The sequence below is a fragment of the Bison bison genome, unplaced genomic scaffold (assembly GCF_000754665.1).
Source record: "Bison bison bison isolate TAMUID 2011002044 unplaced genomic scaffold, Bison_UMD1.0 scf7180017864347, whole genome shotgun sequence".
Lineage (NCBI taxonomy): Eukaryota > Metazoa > Chordata > Mammalia > Artiodactyla > Bovidae > Bison > Bison bison.
The window spans coordinates 69575-72486 of NW_011494919.1; the positions used below are offsets into that span (position 1 = coordinate 69575).

Consider the following 2912-nt stretch of genomic DNA (forward strand, 5'->3'; position numbering starts at 1 on the left):
GAGCAACCTTTCTTGGGCTTCTTGGTCATTTTTGTGTATCTTTTTTGGGGAAACGTCTCTTCAAGCCTCTTGACCACTTTTTAACTGAGTTGTTTGTTTTCTGTTTAGTTCTGGTCATTCTTTACATATTCTGCAGAGTAACCATTTATCAGGTATATAATTCGCAAATATTCTCTCCCATTCCATAGGTTGCCTTTTCACTCTGTCCATTGTGTCCTTTGATACATAGAACTTTTTAATTTTGATGGAGTCTGTTCATCTCTTTATTTTTTATTTTTTGACATCTTATTCTTTAATAAAATCAGGGGTCTCCAGGGGTATAATCTGGAAGCAGAACTGTGCTAAACACTATCGCTGATGGACTGCAGGCCAGCGGAGCCCTTGGTGAAACCAGCCTAAATAATACATAATACAGTATAATCTCTCTGTTCTGATTCGTACAAAAATTACAAAATATTCCCTGCCCCAAATCCTTACATTATGAAAATGAAATAAAACCCTAGAATGAGGTGGTTTTACAGATGTAGTAGACTGGAACACACAGTAAAGCTGCCCTCTGGATATGGCTGCCTCCAGCCTGCAGCTCCAGGCTGAGGTGGTGGTGCAGGTCCAGGGACGGGGGTCTCTCCTGGGACAGGACCCCAGGCCCCCGGGAGTCCCCGGCCCTGTTCCCTGGCACAGGTGCATCCCAAGTAGGGAGCCGCAGCACTCAGTAGCCCCTACCTCTCTGCTCTGTCATGGGCAGGCGGTACTGTTTCAGGTTGGGCTTGGTGTCCTTTTGCATGTCTGTCTTCTGGGCTCCACCGACACGCTTCAGGGCTTCAGGGGTCTCAGCAGTGGTACCTTCGGGCTAACACTGACTGCAGTGCTGGGCTGGAGTACGAGGCTAGCTTGGTTGCTCCCGACAGCTTGAGCCTGGGCAGCTCCATCAGGTAGGTGGGTCCCTGTCTCCGGGGCTGGTCCTCCTCAGGCCTCGGGGAGGGGCTGTTTCTGCCTCTGGCCCTCCTGTGCCGTCTGCCCGGTGTTGATGAGTAGTTCTGGTGCCATGGGGCGCTCAGAGAAGACAGCCTTTCGCCTGTCCTTGGCTAGAGCTTGCTTCTCAGCAGCCCTCTGCTCCTGGAAGTAGGGGTGCTGCAGGACCTGGTGGCCAGTGATTCTCTCGTCAGGCTCATAGGCCACCACTTCTGTGCAGGAGGGAGAGCCATTGCGGGGACAGGTTGGTTGTCAGTAGAGGTATCCCTGATCCCTTTTTAAAAGGAAAATAAAAACTCATATCTCTGGATTGTTTGAACTTGGTGAGGGTCTTCTCCGCAGGCGTGCCCATGACATCGTGGCTCCTTGAGATCTGGACCAGCTCGTTGGCTCTGGGGAAGAGAGGCTACAGGCTGCCCATCTTGTACAGCTTGTAGCCCACACTCCACAGGTCCATTGTGTAGCTGTAGAAGCCATTGGTGAGGAGACACTCGGGCTGGTACCAGCGGGTGGAGATGTACTCCATGTAAGGCTGCTTAGAGTACACGCTCCGGCACGACCTCAAGTCCCCTAATTTCAGGACATCCTGCTTCATTTTCTGGTTTTACATCTCTGTGAAATATTCCATTTCTGGGCATGTGATCCAGAGACTTATACAACTGGTACATATAGTGCGTATTTTTTTTTTCTTTCTGATAATGGGTGTCATCTCCCTCGTAAATATTCATGTCCATAAGTTCACATGTTAGTGCAAGAGAACCAGATTTTCTGTCAAAAATCTCTTTGTGCAGCGTGAGAATGTTTGGGTATGGATTGAAGCGTCTCGGTGCTTGCATCCTTCGCAGATTGTTCACTTGCTCAATGCTTTCAAAATGCTGTTTCACTTGTTTACATGATGGCAGTTTCCATCTCTCAGGTTCTGCATCTTAGTAACTTCAGAAAACGTTCCCTCTTGTATTTTGTCCATTGCTTTATAGTTCTGCATCCTGGATGTGGAAGCCGGCGACAACCCCTTGCCGGTACTGGTCGGAGAAGAAAGGGTTAGAAAGTGGAGGCCCTGGCTTCCACTCCTTAGAGGCAGGGTCCCGAACAAGGACCTTCACGGTGGTCCCTAGATGGAGAGCCTTAGGATCTGGCTGCCATGTGTATCCCTGTCACCCTGGCTTGATTTATCTCTTTATACTTTTATTGCCTATACTTTTGGTGTCAGATCCAACATATTACTTAAATCCAATATAATGAAGGACTTCTGTCAAATTTATCTTCCTCACAGAATCTAGAGCTCATGAATTACTTCCATTTTTGTTGACTGAATGTTTTAAATGTTAAGTAGCAACCAAATCTTCATAAAGTTTCCTCACTGCAGTTCTACTATTTCTGTCCATGGAATTCCCCAGGCAAGAATACTGGAGTGGGTTGCCATTTCCTTCTCCAGGGGATCTTCCTGACCCAGGAATTGAACCTGGGTCTCCTGCATTGCAGGCAGATTCTCTACCAACTGAGCTACTAGGGAAGTCCTTTCACCAACAAAATCTTCATAAAGTTTCCTTACTCTGATTCTACTATTTCTAGAAACAATTCTATTGTATAATCTAGGGGAAAGTACGCTCTCTCTCAATCTATTTTTCCCACTCCACCCTGGCTTTTGTGCTCTCTTGTGTACGGAGAATGGAACCCCTCTATTCTCTTTAATACCAGTCTGTGTATAAAAATAAGAGAATTATGCTATCACCTAACATTTTGTGAGAATTAAATGAAAAAAATTTATGTGTAGGTTTGGTGACACTTGGAAATAGTACTTGCTCATGAAGGATGGTGATTAGTTATTGACAAAAAAGAAATCAGACTTATGGAACCTAGAAATTCCTTAGGACTTGCTGATACTAATATCTGCACAACACTGTCAAGGAATCATATTCTTGTTCGGAAGATAAGTTTAA

General features: G+C 46.0%; 1 pseudogene; it reads right to left on the reverse strand.

Annotated features, from left to right (window-relative positions):
• Positions 1-723: 723 nt before the first annotated feature.
• Positions 724-1957, reverse strand: LOC104999199 (annotated as a pseudogene).
• Positions 1958-2912: the final 955 nt, after the last annotated feature.